The following is a 17,007-nucleotide window of genomic DNA, read 5'->3' on the forward strand; positions in this document are numbered from 1 at the left end:
ACAAATGCTGGTTGGTAAAAAGTCTGAATTATTTGGATAGTTCAAAAGAAATGTAGTCTTGTTACCTTCAGAGTCCTAGAATAGCTCACAAGGTTATTTAATGCTAGGAGCCCAATGTAGGGGCCTTGCCCTTGAAGTTCATAGAATGTAAGGTTATGATGCTGGAAGTGACCTCATCTAATCCAACTCCTTCACCTTACAAATAAGAAAACTGAGGATGTCAATAGTTACATTTGGATTCATTTGAAAAGAAGATACTAGTGTGAAATTGAAAGTGCTTTTACTCCTCAAGGTGAGGGGTGTGTGTGTGTGTGTGTGTGTGTGTGTGTGTGTGTGTGTGTGTGTGTATGTGAAGTTTTTTGGTGCTTTGGTTTATGTTGAACATTAGAGAACTCTCTTTTCTTTCTATAACAAGCCATGATTAAATACTGACATTATACATGTAATCCTTATGACAGAGGCTTCCATCTGATACAAAGGTCCAGGCTATACTTTGGGGGACTTCTCACTTTTCTGCTTCATTACCCTCACCCGTATAATCTGTGAGTTTCAGCTTCTAACAACTGATCTCCCCTCATTTGCATTCCTTTGAAAGTTCTTGGGCTAACAAAGCTTAAAGCAGGAAAGTAGTTTTGGGTTTTTGGTTTTTTTAGGCAATTGGGGTTAAGTGACTTGCCCAGGGTCACACAGCTAGTAAGTGTCAAGTGTCTGGTGTGAGGCCAATTTGAACTCAGGTCCTCCTGACTCCAACGCTGGTGCTCCATCCGCTGTACCACCTAGCTGCCCCAGGAAAGTGGTTTATTAGAAGAGGAGAACATATATCAGAGTCCACGGGATATAATACAATATTCCCACAACCAACTTGTAAACTCTTTGTTCTTAAACACATGCATGTTGTCTTCCTCAAGAACTTAAGCTTCTTAGGGCTGGGACTATCTTGTTGTTCTTTTTTTTTTTTTTACATAATAGGTGCTGAATAAATTCTTGTTAATGGGTTGGCTGATCTATGCTCTTAAATTCAAGCAAAAGGTAGATGAGCCCTTGTGGGGTGTCCGTCAACAAATAGTTACTAAGCACTTAGTGTGTGACAGATCCTGTACTAAGTATACAAAGGAAGGCCAAAAGCCCCTGCTTTCAAGGAGTTCACATTCAAATGGGAGAGACGACATGCAAACAGCTGTGTACAAACAGGAAATGTATAGGGTAAACTGGAGGAAATCGCAGAGGGGAAGGCACAAGCATTAAGGGGATCCAGGAAAGGCTTCTTGCCAAAGAAAGAATTTAGCCCAGATTTAAAGGAAATCAGGAAGCCAAGAGGCAGACACCAGAAGGGAGAGCATTTCGGCAATGAGACAGCCGGTGAAAATGCATAGAATCGGGATGTGGAGTGAGAAACAGCAAGGAGGACAGCGGTGCTTGATTTTAGAGTAAGTAAAGGGAGTACAGCAAGAAATCTGGAGAAGTAGGAAGGGGCTAGGTTGTGAAGGGGTTTAAAAGCCAAACAGAGGAATTATCTATTATATTACATGTCAATTATATTGATCCTGGAGGTGAAAGAGCAAGTAGTCAAGGTTGACCCCTAGATTGCAAACCAGTCTGGGAAGATAGTGGTGCCTTCATAGTGATAGGGAAATTAGGAAGAGGAGAGAGTTATCACAGTTCCACATTCTTCCCATCCGTATCTGGGCAGTGTGTCTCCTACACCTATTAGTGCTTCCCGTGTGTTAAGCATCTCATTGTCTCCCCGCCCATCTCTTAACACACTCTTTTCATTATTCTTTTAATTTACTAACCCCTTGGGGGAGCTAAGCAAGGTGATTCAAATTACATAGAGTTGAGTCCCATAGTATGAAGAAATAGGAGACAGGGAGGAATCATGCATGTCACTAGTGCTGTTGCACATGTGTGACCCCGGGCAAGTCTTTTAACCCCGGGCAAGTCTTTTAACCCCAATTGCCTAGCAAAAACAAAAGACCCAAACTAGTACTATTGCACAGCAAGGAGAGAAAGATTTGTAGTTCCCACTATCTGTGAATGTTTCTGCTACCCTGTACACTAATGCCAGGGTTCTCCTTTTCCTCACATTGACTCCCTCCCCCCCCCAAAAAAAAACCCCAAAACATTGGCTAATCTAACCATACTTACATCCAAATTCCCTGTGGGAATTTATAAGGGTTATAAACCTATCTCTGGCAACTTGGGACCCCCCTCCCCCCATTGGAAGGAGGTCTGTAGATAATAGAGAATTGGTTGTGTAGTGAATTTCCATGTTGCTCCTGTTGCCTGGTAAGCTCAGTTGGTTAGTTTCATTAGCATGGCTGCTCTAAGGTTTTATCCCTGTGTGGTCCAGTTAAAGCTCCACTCAGCTCTGTGACCGCAGATTCTATTCCTCACCATGACCAGCAGTCTTGTAAACACATGTCCCTGGCCACAAGTGAGATGGGCAAAAAACTATGGATGGATCCATGGAAATCCATCCTTACTACTAGGAGGGAAAAACTATTCTGAGTAAATGCCGTGTGACAAGAGAACAGAATAAATCATCTCTGTATATGCAAGAATTAGTCATTCCAATATAATACGTTGGAAAATTCATTATAAGGAAGAATCATGTTAAGGGTTCCATAAGGGACATGAGAATTCATCTAGTTCAACCTTCTCATTTTACAGATGAGGAAACTAAGGCCCAGGAAGGTAAAGACACACATCCAAAGTCATACTGGTAGTAAGTTGGCAGAGTTGGGATGAAAACCCAGGTCCTCTGAGTTTAAACCTAACATTCCTTTTATTGTACCATGTATACCTCTGTTTTGGAAATGTTAAAGCTAAAGTCAGTAATTACTCCTGGGTTCGGATCATAGTTTTCAAGTAGGAAGTGACCTTAGGGATCATCTAATTCAATCTGCTCATTTTACAAACAGTTAACTGAAGACCAAGAAGGTTGAATGGTAGTTAGTCACAGAATTAGGATTTGAACCCAGGTCTTTTTCATAAAAGTCTGTGAGATGTAGCAGAAAGAACACTAGGTTTGGAGTTAGAGGATGTGCATTCTAATCTCTGCTGTGCTGCTTTGTGCCTGTGTGACCACGAGGTAAGCACTTAATGAACATTTGTTTATTGAATTGAAAATTTCCCATGTGGTCTTCAGTTTTCCTATCTGTAGAATGAGAGACATGGATGAGGTGATCTCCCTTCCATTTCTACATCCTAAGACATTAAGATGTCATGAGAAATTATGCCACAGAAATGTTTATTTTTTAAAGATCTAGAATAAACATGTTTCTGTATAAACTCACTGCTTCCAGAAAACCACGATAGTCTCAAGTTTCAAATTTCTCCTGCAGAGTTGAAATAGAATTTCAAGAAATAGCACTGCTGGAATCATTCCGAGTGGGAAATGGTGATTATTCAATTAAAATAAGCATAATGACAGTTTTTGTTTATATTGTACTGTCTAACCTAGGAACTCACATGAACTTGCACACATATAATCATAGGGCCAGACAGAAGGGGAAGTATCATTTCAACTCATCCCCCTCCCTCCATATGCAAGACTGCCCACCCAATCCATAGCTTTTAATGGTTTTCCTGGAGATCTTCAGAGAGGTAGACTTCCTATCCATCTTCCCTTGGGACCACCTTCTGGTTTCTTTCCTTTACTGTGATGCAGTGGAAAGGGATAGTGTGACCACTGTTCAGGTTTCTGAAGCTCTGTCATATTGAAGGGGGGTTAGACTTAGTCTGCTTAGCCCAAGAAGGCAGAACAGAGCAATGGACGCAAGGACAATTTCTTATTTTAAAAGAACGCAAAAAAAAAAGCAACCCAACTTCCTGACAGTGTTGTCCCAAAGTACCTACACTACCTGCAAGCATTCAAGCATGACCATTTGTCAGCTAGGTTAGAGAGTAGATTCTCATTTGCCTAGGAATTACACAAGATGACCTCTGATTTCTCTTTCAGTTCTAAGATTCTGTGACCGCTAATACACTCCACTGAACTCCCTGTCTGTAGCAAAAATGGCCTGTGGAGTTGGGAACTAAACCTGATCTATAAAAACAGCTAAGTGGTGTAGGGGGGAGAGAGAGGTAGAGTTGAAAAGATCAGTTTAAATCCCACATCAGGCACTTCTTAGTTATATGACCCTGGACAAATCCCTTAACTTCTCTGTGCCTCAGTTTCCCCCTCTGTAAAGTGAGGGTGGGTATCTAGGTAGCACAATGGATAGAGTGCAGGGCCTGAAGTCAGCAAGATTCATCTAATCCAGCCTTAGATACTTAGTACCTGTGTGACCCTGGGCAAGTCACTTAACCCTGTTTGCCTCAGTTTCCTCATCTATAAAATGAACTGGAGAAGGAAATGGCAAACCACTCCACTATATTTCAAGAAAACCCCAAACGGGGTCATGAAGAATCAAACACGACTGAAATGCCTGAACAAGAAAAAATGGGGGTAATGACAGCTGCCTCAAAGGGTTGTTGTTAGAATCAAATGAGATAATATTTATAAAGTGTTTTATAAACTTTAAAGTTCCATGTAAATTTAGTTATGACATTATTATTACAAATATAGAAACCCCTATGTCTATTATACCAGTGTTTTTCAACCCAGACTATTCTTTGAGCAAGTAAGTTATTCAAAATTTCTGTTTCAGACTACTCCATGCCCCACATAGCCTCAGAGCTAAGATCCTGTACAGCTCAGGGTTAGGGGTCAGGAGCCAAGGTACAGAGAGCTGGGCCAGAGAAGTTTAGCATGCAGGGAAGAGTAGGAGTAGGAGAAGTCCATTTTAAAGTTTGTGTGTTTTATGAAGAAAAGATCTTGACAAAACATTTTCTTGATGGGGGACATTTTGCTGTGTCAGTGCCGGCCAGCAGACCAGTAGGTAAGAACCACTGCATTAGATAAATACTCCCTAGTTGGATGGGAGACCTCAAATTGTTTTTTGTGTCATGGCTTTGTGGTCTAGACATGCATGGCTGGCCATATGTTCAGACAGAAGAGACAACCATTCCCTGTGTGTGGTGTGAGAGTAGAGAGGTATTAGAAATTCACATCAATGGACTTCCTCCTTTGGCTTAAGGCATGGTATATGGAAGATCCTGGTTGAAATGTCAATCAGTGTCTTACCTGAGAGAGGGAGCCCATTCACAGCTATTAATAAATCAACCAATTTATATGTATAGCCTATATCAGTTTGCACACCATCTTGGGGAGAGAGGGAGGGAGGGAGAGGGAGAAAAATTTAAAACTCAAAAGCTTATGGGAGTGTTTGTTGACAAATCAAAATAAATTAATTAAAAAGTGAGAAAAATAAGTTAACCAAGATTAGCTTAATTCTCAAGCAGAGAAAGCTTGGTGCTCAGAGAATTGGAAGGACACAGGGCAGTAGATTTTTGGTCGGGAGTGGGGTATTGTCAGAATAAGAGGCACTAATGGGCAGGGTGTCAAAGTGGGCAGCTTTCAACCAGAGGAACCAGGATGCTGGGTACCTTTGGGAACGGCAGAGAGATTTATTTGATTGGGGAAGAAGATGTCTCAGAAAAATAGAAGGGATTTGGAGACACAGAGAACCTGGCTTCTAATCTCACTGTGTGTCACCTGTGTGACTCTAGGAAAGTCACTTAATTTTGCTGGCCTCATCTGTAACATGGGGGTTTTAGTGAACTAAATGATCTCTAAAGCCCCTTGGAGTTCTAAATCCTATGACATACAACCTAGGAGAGGCCAAAGGTCATAAGATCATAGATTTACACCTAGAAGGGTTCTTAAAGACCATCAAGTCCAACCCCATCATTTTACAGATGAGGAAACTGAGGCCAGCAAAGTTAAGTGACTTGCCCAGAGTCACACAACTGTTAAATATCTGAAGTTAGAGCTAAACTCCGGCTTTCCTCATTCCAAATCCAGGATCCTATTGACTATACCTTGTTGTCTTGCTGACACAGTAGCACTGACTTCCCTTTAGTTGCCCCCATCACCACTAGCTAATCCATAGTGGCTCCAGAAACAGCAATTAACAATAGGCTTTGATCCTTTAAGAGTCTGGAACTCAGAGATGGTCAGGTCATCAGGAGGAGAACTACTAACCCGGTATGTGGCTGGTAGAAGTTTGCCCTTTGGGCCAGGAGACCAAGTGAATTTGATGCAAAGTGAAATGAACAGAACCAGGGGAACAACTTATACTCTAATATCAACGTTATAACAATAAACAATTTTGAGGACTTTTATATATTGATGAAGAATGAAATGAGTAGAACCAGGAGAAAAATTGACATCACAACAACAATACTATAAAAAAAAACAATCTTGAAAGGTTTAAGAACTCTAATCAACAAAAGGACAATCCATGATTCCAGAGGACCAATGGTGAAGTATCTTCTCCAACCACCAGCAGAGAAGCGATGGATTCAGGGTGCAAAATAGGATATATTTTTTGGATGTGGCCAATAAAGGAATTCGTCTTGCTTGACTATGTGTATTTGTTACAATGATTTTGTTTTTCTTCACCACCACCACCACCCCCAGTTGGGGAAGGGGGCAGCTAAGAGGGAGAGAAAATAGATTTCTGTTAATTAAAAATATAAAATTTAATCTAAAAATTTTGGAAGGAATCAGAAAACTCAGCTGGTATAATCTACCCTAGGGCCATTACCAGTTTAATCACTCTAATTCCCAAATTAGGGAATTCAGAGCCAGCATCTCATTGTCCTAGAACCAGCAGAGTCCTTGTTGTTTCCCCCATCATGGAAGCATAGGTACTTTTAAAACCCTGCTCCCTCTCTTTGAAGCCCAGCTCAAATGCTGCCTCCTCTTTGAAGCCTTCCCAGATCCCCCTCAGCCTGAAATGATTTCATAGGCATGGGTATGCTGGCTCTATGTATGCCTATGATAACGCCTCCCTTTTCCATACTCCTCCAGCATGGACTCTTGAAGCTCAAGCTGTATGCTTCATTTCAAAGGCTGTTTGTCCTCTCAAAGAAAGGTTAGGCGTGGTTTTCTTGGCTCCAGAAGACAGAATTAGGAGCCATGGGCATGGAAGCTGGAAAGAGGAAAATTCAGCCTTGATAGAAGGAAAATCTTGTTAACAATCTTCCCAAATTGGAATGGGCAGCCTTGGGAGGTGGTGGGCAGGATTCAGGATAGCAAACCCTCTGGTTCATCTTGTTCATTACCAATTGGACAAGATGGTTTCTAAGAGTCCTTCCAGCTTTAAGACGCTGGAATTGGACAATCCTCCAATGCCTTGTGACCTAAAAGATGAAGATTACTAAAAACAAACTTCCCCCACTTCACTTAACATCTCTGCAATGTATTTCTTCAGCTTCAGAATAAGAACATTGGTCTAAATGACTTCCCAGTTCTAAATCCATGAAACTCTGATGCTAAAACCCATTTCCCCCCCTAGTCCTTACTTTAAATTTCTACCCAGTTAAGTACTGATGTCTCTCACCCACCTCTAACGTGAATTTGTGGGAAAAGCTCTGGATTTGGAGTCAGAGGATATGAGCTCAAATCGTAGCACTGACCCTAATGCAAGTCGCTTAAACCTTATTGGGTCTCATTTCCCTCTACTGTAAAACGGATGAGATGACCTCTGAGGTCCCTACTAACCATAGGCTCCTATGAAATCAGTCAGGACCTCTGTCCTCAGTTGCCTATGATCTTGACCCAGGATAGGATGCCAGAATTTAGAGCTGGCGACCCTTTAGTAATCATCATGTGTATAAGTCAAGACCTCACTATTTTCTTCCCTTAACTGGCTTAATTTTTTTTGGTATTTAGTTGTTTGTGTGTCCTATTTATGTGTGTTTGTATCAGGGTGTCTGATAACTACAGGCTCCCAGAGGGTAGACTGTGTGTCTAGTGCTTTACTTAGTGCATATCTATCCAGGAGGTCATCTAGTTCAATACCTTCATGCAATTACTTATTAATAAACACTTGGAGAAGGTAATGACCTGATGGTGATCGCTGTTTCTCCCCCCTTCCCCCGCCTCTCTTCTCTTTTTAAAGACTTGGCTTTGGTTAAAGTATGAGTAATATTTTAAAAATTCACATTTTCATTGGGCTGCCTAAGGAGGGGGTGTCTATTAGCCAGCACCACCTTCTCTGTACTTTGTGGGGACCTTTCAACAAAGAAAATTCCTTCTCAAGGCTTTATCCTGGGTCTCTCCCAAGAACATGGGCAGCTGATGTCAATGGGTCCTGATTAATTTCATAGGATCATATAGTTGGACCTCAGAGGTCATCTTATCCAACACCCTCATTTTTTTTGTTTTACAGTGTAGGAAGATGAGACCCATTAAGGTTAAGTGACTTTCCTAAGATTCAGTGCTACGATTGGAACTTATATCCTTTGACTCCAAATCAGAGTTCTTTCCACAAATCTACTTGAAGAAATAACCCACAGGCCTCATGTGCCCTTACAGCCTGCTTCAAACCCAAACCCTTTGGTTCATCTGCCAACCTTAAAGCACTGTTCATATAGTACGATTCACATATGCTATTCATACAACTATTTTGTCAAACTGGACCCTTAGAAGGAGGTTGAGGGGTGGGGGAGGCAGCAGATTGCTCCCTTAGCTCCAATCAGGGCCCCAGTGCTACCCCCAAAGAAAGCAAAGAGCTCTGAAATGAGAAGTGACCATCCCGTGTTTGATGTTACCCTAAGGGCCTGGTCCTCATTTAGGGCATTAAGGGTTGTAACAGAAGCCGGTAATAGTTCAACAACAGTGGTGATTAAGAACATAAGGGGGGAAAGTAGCAGCTAATCTCCATCTAAAAAGAGCTCCCTGGCCCTTCCCAGTACCCCCACTGCACTGTCACATTTAAATACCATGAATATTCACTGTTTGGCACTCAGCTGGCAGCTGAGCTGTTTTTACACACACACACACACACACACACACACACACACACACACACAGGTACACAAAACCTTCAAACTCAAAGAGTTTTTAATCAGCCTGCAAGAGAGAAGAAAGTGAAAGAACTAGGAAGAGAGCAGAGAATGAATCAAGGACTTCAATCAGAGGAAGGCCAGCATGGAATTAATTCTTTCTCTGAGCATGGGACATGGTCTTGGTCAGATCCTTTCAGAGCTAGAAAAGATGAGTAGGGAGAGATTTGAGGGGGTGGGGGAGGAGGAAACAAAAAAAAAGTACTGACTTTTAAATTATTATTATTCTTAAAGACTTCTCTTATCCCCACCTCCAATCTCACTGTTTGTAGCTTCAACCTTCTACCATATAAGGGTAAACAGGGGAGGAAAAATGAGGGAATGATTTGTTTCCATCACAGTCCCCTTCATCCAAGAGGAAATGGCAAGGCTGTTGACTTCCATTCATCATCCTCTTAACCAGAAGGAAAACTTGGTAGGTGTTCAGTTTCACACTCTGGGCATCTACCATAAGGGAACCATCCAAGAGGAGACCAGAGGAAAACATCAGAAAGCTTTTTGCTTTGCCTGGAGTTACCTCCTTTCCTCTGGAGTCTCTGTCTACTCCGTGGGAGAGTTTGAGGAGGCTTCGTCTTACAGCACAGGCCTTGATCTGAGGAGAGAAGAGGAATGTTATTGTATAGCAGGAGCCAAGAACAAATGTGGGTGAAGTTCGTTTGGTTTTATTTAGCAAAGGAAGTGTCATAACTGGCTATTTGGCAACCACAAAGTACAACTTTGGGGGTGGGGGTGGGAGCAACATCTCCCTTACATGAGAGACCACATGGTATCATGGAAAGAAACCAGGCTCTGGATATGAGGTCTGGGCTTTGCATCCCAGTCCCATCACTATGTATGAGATGTGGATGAGTCAACAAGGAATCTTCCAACAATGTGATTTCATCCTCTGTAAAAAGGAGACAAATTGCAAGTTCTTACATAGATGAAGAGAGAAATGGGGATATATGACACAGCACGCATTCCCCCTAAAACTGAAGGATGGCTGTCAGGCCTGTAGATTACCTCCAGTCTGGTTTAAACTGTCTGCTGAGATGGTTTTACTAGTACATGCTACAGCTTCCTGGAGCCACAGGTGAGATTTGAGTGACAGGTGGCCACCAAAGGTAGATGAGCAGCCCTCACACCAGAGGTGCTAGAACTCTTTGAACACCCCAAACACCCCTTACACAAGGTATCCTATGCCAAGCACCAAGTAAAAGACTCAAACAGTAAATCCTATAGCAATTCAGAGGAGAGTATGATCACTTCCTAACGGATTGCTTCAGGGACTGTCTCATGTTGCCACTTATGAGCTAGGTGACCTTAAGCAAATCACATTCTCTGAGCCTTAAGTCTTCCCATACATTCTATTTTATTTTTAGTGTGTATGAATGGTGAGAAGGTTTGGACATTTGACTTTTTCACTGTGTGGGAAATTCCCAGTATGGAAACTTCTTCCCTTGATGGAGTTCAGCAACTTCTGTGTAGTTTCTAGTCTCAGAGAACTGAATGTGGGCACTGAGAAGTTAGTGTCTTACTCATGGTCATACACCTAGTCTGTGTTTTGGACCTAGGTCTCCTTAACTTCAAGGATTGCCCTCCATACTACTTTTCTTTCCCATCGATGAAATGGAGATAAAAGCACTTAACCATTCCAACATCACACTGATTACTGTAAGAGTAAAGCATTTTGCGAATTGTAAATCAATAGATGAAGGTGACTTATTCTTATTTGAGCTGAACCCTGAAAGACAGATAATTTCTTGCACCACTACCACAACCTAGGACAATTGGTTTTTTAAAAAAATATTATTCCTAAAACCACTAGTTTGGGGGAGGAGGGAAGAGGTGATCCCATGAGGACTTTGGTTTCTTCATCTTTAAAACAAAAGGCGTAGGAATAGATGATTTTCTAATAGATTATTCCCATTCCTACTCCTAGCCTCACTCCCAGATGCATTTTAAAGGAGACAGAAGTAAGAAGGAAGTGCATTTGAGGCATATGGGATAGCCAATGCAAAAGCATGAAGGCGGAAGATGGAGTGTCATACGCCATGAACAAAAAGAAGGCCAATTTGGTTGGATTAGAGAGTATGGAAAGGAGAGTCATGGCTAATGAAAGATAAGTCAGGGCTAAACAAAGGGGTTTTCATTTTGTCCAATAGGCAATAGGAAGCCATCAGAGTTAAGTAGAAGAGTCAAACAGTCCAATCTCAGTTTAATGGAAATTACTTTAAAATCACATATAAAACAGATATAAGCTTTGGTGGAGGGTTGGGAGGAAAGTGTCTCTAGCAGTCTGAGGGATGAGAAAAGATGTTATGCAAGCAGAAATGTTTTCCGGCAGGCAAATTCAAATGTGCTGGGACTTGAGAGGGAAACTAGGAATTCTTAGAGGTAGAGGTGAGTGTATTCTAGGCATGGGAAACGGTTTGTACAATGGCATGGGGACAGGCGATGAAATGTTATATTCTGGGAACAGCAAGTAATCCAGTTTGACTGAAACATAGAGTGTGTGAAGAATATGCAGTGAGCCCAGAAAAGTAGACTGGGCTTTAAGTGTCAGTGGCTTCTGTGAGTTCAGAGTATTCTTGTACAGAGTTACTCTATTGACTGAGTTCCGTCAAACACTTCCTTGATGGATTTTTTTCACCAAGGTGACTAAGTGTCAGCCATGTACTTTTGGCATTGTGTAGACCCAGCCCAAGTATTCATTAGAGTGCAGAGGAAAGGAAAGCAGAATCATTCACCCAGGGCTTACCTTCACAGTGTGTGTGTGTGTGTGTGTGGTGGTGTGTGTGTGTGGTGGTGATGGTAGTGGTGAGGAGGGAAGAGAGGAAGGGGATCCAGAATCGTCTGATATTGCACGAAGACAGAAAATAAATTCTCAATCTTTAAGTCATAATATTCCTTTAACCTACAGTACATCTTCCCTAGTAGTGGTACAGTACTTAAAGGCAGAATGTTTTGCTGCCTTAGGACACCCAAACCAGCACTTACTGCATAAGTGACTTTTGTAGACCTAAAAAGTACCTTGGTGCTATCAATCTCAGACCTGACCCCCCTCTCAGGCTTCACTGCTTGAGCTGCTTGTTCTTAGAACTGGATGTGCAAATGTGTTGCTAAAAGCAGGAAATAGTGAGGTGACCCATCTGAAGAATACAGAGTAATTGGCTCCGTTTTCCTAAGCCTAAGGCATTTTTTTTCTGGTATCACATAGAGGCAGCCAAATGGTGCAGTGGATTGAATGCTAGATTTGAAGGCAGGAAGATCTGCCTCTAGCCATGAGCCTCATGCCTTCTGTTTCCTTCTTGGGCAGCTTGTGCCCTGAGGGAAGGTAACAGCAGACTGGGCCAGGCATGTTCCCTCTGCCACAAATCAATGAATTCTACCTGTGCCAGTCTAAGACCACTTCTACCTCCAGCTTCCAGCCCAATCTCCCAACTAAGATGTAGAGAACCTCTGGTGCACAAAGGAACAATCTTCCCTTTGACTACAGGCTTTTTCTTTCCTGCTGTGCCTGTCCCTTGAGGGAAGAGAAAGATGAAAGTCCATAGGGAAGAGGACTCCCTTCTCCTGCCGTGCTCTTTCCTGCCTAATCTCTCGCCTTTGGAGGGAAGATGTGGGGCTTCCCATCTGACCATCTGATCATGTGCTATATTTGTCTCCAGCCTGATTTCTAACCTCGTTTGGGTAGAGGAATGGCACCTTCTACTCAATTTTATACATTTGCACACTTGGTCACAACCTCCACATTACAGTGATTTTGAAGGTTATCCTCCCAACCCCATTCCTCACCTCCCCACCAATAGATTCCTTATTCCCATTCTCCTAAACCTTCCCATCCCCAAATTCCCATCCAAACACAACCCACCCCTTTCACTGTGCCCTTTGGAATGCCTGTTCCATAGACAAAAAATTTTCCTTCATTCTAAATCTTTTCCTCTCTCTCACCTCCGTCCCACCTCAGCCACAGACAAAGATGGTCATACCCTTGACCTTGCCATCACCCACAAATGTACCACCTCCACATTCAAGCATTCTGAAATCCCCTTATCTGATTCTCCCTCTGTCTTCCCTTACCAAATCCTACTTTTCCATCCACACTGTGACCTCTAATCCCTTGACCTCTTAATTCTCTCTCAGGCTATCTCCCCTGTAGTAATCACTCCTCTCCCTCTTGACCTCTTGGTGAACAAATTCAACTCTACACTGTCCTCCTCTCTTGAATCCCCATTTTGCCAGTTGTGTCCTGCTAAGTCTCAGTCCTGGATTTCTTGAACCATTCACCACCTTTCCCCCTACATACATGCTACTGAATAAAGGTGGAGAAAATCACTTAACTATTCTAACTGGATCCACTACAAATTTCTATTACAAAACCTTTACTGGGCCCTCACTGTTGCTAGGCAATCCTATCATACTTCCCTTATCAACTCACTATTCCACTCTCCACAGTGGCTCTTCCAAACGTTTTCATCCCTCCTCACATCTCCCATGGCTCCCGCCTCCCCCCTCAGCTGAAAACCTTGACTCATGTTTTACCAAAAGAGTTTTACCAAAAGAGTGAGCTCCCTCTTCTCCTCTCTTCCTCATCTCATGTCACTCATGCTTTCTGCCACTATGTCCTTCTTCACCTTTATCTCTCATGATGAGGCAGCATTACTTCTCACCAAGGCTAACCCCTCCACTTGTTCAAGGGATCCCATTCCATCCCATCTCCTTTAATAGAATGCCCTGTTTGTCATTCCCCACCTCTATCAATTATTTTCTTTTTTAAAAATAAATTTTATTGATTTTTTTATTTTTTATGTCACCATAGTATCCCATTGTCATCCCCTCTCAGGGAGTTATCCCATAAGAAAATGATATTTTTAAGAGAGGAAAAAATTAGTCAGCACAATTGATCAATGTGTTGAAAAACATCCGAAAACATGTGCAATACTTGTGGACCTCCCACTTCCACAAAGAGATAGATAGGTGTTGTCTCTTACATATTCATTCAAATCCCACTTGATCTTTATAATTTTGTTACATTTGCTTTTTTTCCCCCTGATATATCATTGTTCTTTCCATTTATATTGTTGTAGTTACTATGCATATTTTTTCTTTGGTTCTACTAACTTCACTCTGCATCGGTTCGTATAGAACTTTCCATGCTTCCCTTCACACATCCTACTCTGTTTCTCATCATACACCCTATTTCTTAATATTCCATTACATTCATGTACCACAATCTGTTTAGCCATTCCCTTTTTGATAGGCATCTCCTTTGTTTCCAATTCTTAGCTATCACAAAAAGTGCTTTTATAAATATTTTGGAATATAGAGGATTTTTTTTTCTTACTTATGGCTTCCTTGGAGTATAAGCCCAGTAATGAAATCTCTGGTTCAAAAGTATGTACATTTTAGTCACTTTATTTGCATATTTTCAAATTGTTTTCCAAAATAGTTACATCATTTCTGGTTCCACCAACCACGTATTAGTGTGCCTATATTTTCACAAACTTTCCAACATTGACTGTTGATTTTGTCATTTTTGCCAATTTTCAGGATATGAAGTAAAATCTCAGGGCTGCTTTAATTTTAATTTCTCTTCTTATCAGTGATTTGAGGCATTTTTTCCATGTGGTTATGAATACTTTGCAATTCTTATTTTGAAAAGTATTTGTTCATATCTTTTGACTATTATCTATTGGGGAATAGCTATTAGTCATATACATATGTGTATATATATATATATATATATATATATATATATAATATGTATACAAACATACATACATACATACACACACATCTTGGATACCAAACCCTTATCAGAGAAATTTGATATAAAGATTTTTTTCCCATTTGACCAGTTCCTTTCTTATACTAGATGCATTTATCTAGTCTGTACAGAAGTTTTTCAGTTTCAAATAATCTAAGTTATCGATTTTATCTTCTGTAATTGCCTCTATATCTTGTTGAGTTAAGAATACATCTCTTACCCATAGCTGTGAGAGGTATATGATCTGTTTCTCCGCTAATTTTTTTTTGATAGTGTGACCTTTACTAGGGCAGCTAGGTGGTGCAGTGTGTGGAGCACTGGGCTTGGAATCGGAAGAGTCATCAGTTCAAATCCAGCCTCAGATGCTTACTAGCTATGTGATCCCAGGTAAGTCACTTAACACTCTTTGCCTCAATTCCTCATCTGCAAAATGAACTGGAGAAGGAAATGGAAAACCACTCCAATATCTTTGCCAAGAAAACCCCAAAATGGGGTACATGACTGAACAACTGATCTTTTATTATAAAGGCCACGTATCCATTTAGAATATATTGTGGAGTGTGATATTCTATAACTCATTTTCAATATCTTCCTATCTACTGGCTCATTCCCTGCTGTCTACAAATATGTTTATGTCTCCCCTATCCTGTAAAAACACTCACTTTGTTTCTTCTATCCCTGCTATTGCCCCACATCTCTTCTGCCTTTAGTGGCTAAACTCCTTGAAAAGCCAGTCTACAACAGCTGTTTTCACTTTCTCTCCTCTCACTCTCTACTTAATCCTTTGTAATCCAACTCCCTACCTATCATTCCACCAAAACCTCTCTCTCCAAAGTTACCGATGATCTCTTAGTTGCCAAATCTAATGGCCTTTTCTCAAACCTTGTCCTAGATCTCTCTGCAGCCCTTGACATTGCTGATCACCCTTTCCTCCTTGACACTCTCCTTTCTAGGATTTTGGGACACCACTCTCTCCTGGTTCTTCTCCTACAACCTAACCACTTCTTGTCTTTCTCCTTTGCTGGATTCTTATGCAGATCACACCTTCTAACCATAGGTATTCTTTGCCGGGCCCTCTTCTCTTCTCCCTCTATACTTCACTTGGTAATCTCATCAGCTCCCATGGATTTAATTACCATTTCTATTCATACAATTCTGACTTCTACCTAGTCTGCTCCAACCTCTTTACTGGCCTCTAATCTTGCATCTCCAACTGACTTTCAGACATCAAAATGGATGTCTAACAGAAATCTTAAATTCACGTCCAATCTTTCTCCCCAAACCACTTCCCACCCATTCCTAACCTGTCTTATAATTGTAAAGAGCAGTACCATCCTCCCAGTCCTTCAGGCTAGCAATCTAGGTGTCATCCTGGATTCCTTGCTATCACCCCCTCCCAATTCCCCCACCCCAATATCCAAAATTGTTACTAAGGCCTGTTGATTTCTCCTGTGCAATATCTCTGGGATGTGCCCTCTTCTATAACACTGCCATCACTCTAGTGCAGGCCCTTATCACCTCATGTCTGGACTATTGAAATAGTCTGCCTGTCTCTCTCCACTCCAATCCACCCTCCATTCAGCCACTAGCATGACTTTCCTAAAGTGCAGGTCTAGTTATGTTACCCTGACCCCTCCACTCAATAGATGCCAGTGACCCCTTATCACCTCCAGGATCAAATACAAAATCCTCTATTTGGCATTCAAAGCCCTTCATAACCTAGCCCCCTCCTATCTTTTCAATCTTCTTATACCTTACAACGCATATTCTTCAACACCACTGGCCTCCTTGCTCCACAAACAAGACACTCCACCTCAGCTTTGGGCATTTTGTCTGGCTAGTCCCCATACCTAGAATGCATTCCCTCTTCATCTCTGCCTATTGCCTTCCCCGGCTTCCTCTAAGTCTCAACTAAAATCCCATCTTCTGCAGGAAGCCTTTCTCAACTGCTCTTAATTTTAATGCCTTCTCTTTCTGAATTATTTCCGATTTATCCCACATATAGGTTATTTGTACATATTTGTTTACTTGTCTTCTCTGCTAAATTGTGGGCACCTTGAGGGCAAGGATCGCCTTTTGTGTCTTTTTGTATCCCTAGGGCTTATCACAGTGCCTGGCACAAGGTAGGTAGCTTAATATGTTTTTATTGACTACCCGACTGCCTTACTAGCAGTGTGATCCTGGGCAAATGACTTAACAACAGACATGATTAATGCATCTAGGATAAGAAAGGAACTGGTCAAATAGGAAAAAAATCTTTGTATCAAATTTCTCTGATAAGGGTTTGGTATCCAAGATGT

This window comes from Phascolarctos cinereus, unplaced genomic scaffold, assembly GCF_003287225.1.
Source record: "Phascolarctos cinereus isolate Bilbo 61053 unplaced genomic scaffold, phaCin_HiC Scaffold_7;HRSCAF=346, whole genome shotgun sequence".
Taxonomy (NCBI): Eukaryota; Metazoa; Chordata; class Mammalia; order Diprotodontia; family Phascolarctidae; genus Phascolarctos; species Phascolarctos cinereus.